The sequence below is a fragment of the Argiope bruennichi genome, chromosome 5 (genome assembly GCF_947563725.1).
Source record: "Argiope bruennichi chromosome 5, qqArgBrue1.1, whole genome shotgun sequence".
In the NCBI taxonomy this organism is placed as follows: Eukaryota; Metazoa; Arthropoda; class Arachnida; order Araneae; family Araneidae; genus Argiope; species Argiope bruennichi.
Genome location: NC_079155.1, coordinates 94,840,913 through 94,842,530, shown reverse-complemented (window position 1 = coordinate 94,842,530; position 1,618 = coordinate 94,840,913).

Sequence of the window (1,618 nt, the reverse complement as noted above, 5' to 3'; positions counted from 1 at the left end):
AATCCATCTATAACCAGCGATAGTAGTTATAAGTGAAGTAAAGTTTGTCGCATATTCTCTATAAGGATGTTAACCCCCGCATAAAATTGTGAACCTCGAGTAAGGTCGTCAATAATTTCAATGGCAATTAATGAATAATAATTTCGAAATATTGACCTTTGGCTTGAATTTGGTATTTTTACTGATTCTGTCGTGCAATCCTTGGCGATTTTTTAGCGATTAAACCTTGGCATTTGGCGAAAGGTATCCGAAAATAGAGCGTTTGTATTTTAGACGCGTTGTTTCCAACCGATTGAAACCAAAATTTGGCTCAGAACTACAAAATCATGTATTAATTTTCTTATATTTTAATCATTGCATTTTTTTTTAGTTATCGTGTTTACATGCTTGTGCAAATACAAGCCAACAGAAAGAGCCACTTTTATGGATTTAGTTCCAAATTTGATAGATATCTTCTGATGTTAAATCTATATACTAAATTTTATCCATTCTATCTTTCTTCTTTTTGTTGTTATCCGGTTCGTTTGTACTCTAATAGACAGATAGACTTCCTCTGAATGGCTTTCACTCAAAATTTGTTAGAAATCTCATATTTCAAACAAGCATAATAAATAAATACTATGAAAATTGAACCGAATAATGCAGAAATTACGATAGTGATATGTCAAGGGATATTTTACTCAAAAATTGCAAACAAAACAATATGTATTGATTTCAAACAAATAAATACAAACTATACAATTTCAGCTGCATTTTAATGTTATTGAATACTGAGAATGAAAATTGAAATTTAAATAACTGAAATGCATGGAAAATTACAGCCTTCATTTATCAGTATTGTTACGGATTTCACCGCCGGGTTTACTTGATAGTGGGTGTATGGTGTAAGAACACAATCAGCAAGCCTCAGTTGAAAACAACGACGTTTATTTACACGAAGAACACGAGTATACAGACAACAAATATTTACAGCCGAGACGAACACAGGACAGCAAACTGACAGTTGTCCACAAGTAATAATCGACCACAGCCAGAATCCAGATAGTAGCCCACAAGTAATAATCGGCCAGACAGAATCCAACAGGAGAGGGGATCCTCGGAGCTTCGCTCTACGGTTTCTCCAACGGCTGAACTTCTCACTGTCTTCTCGATTTAGCTGCCGACTCGCTACTTCTCACAACTGGTTACTACACACAAGATATGACGCTGCTTCCACAATAGACAACAGGATTCGGCACACAGCAGTTCAGCACTCGCTCCACATAACGCTGGCACTCCGCTGTTGCTTCGCTATCCACTCGAAGACTCGTTACTTGTCGGTCACTGACGCTTCACCCGATCAGCAACCACAGGGCTGATCGTTAAAACGGTCTTTCTTATTATGACGCTATTCGTGCTGGGAAGCAAAATTGCAGGTTGGTAACAATACGTTGGACATTTTTCCTATGAATCCTATTGTCCTACATGAAGAAAAATATACTCAATAAAAAAAAGCATAATTAAATATTTACTTACACGTTACTTTTTAACGAGCATCAAGGCATCTTTTTATGTTATTCCTTTTTTAATTACCAGTTATTAAATATTAAAAAAAATCTTTTTTTTATTCTTGTCGCTT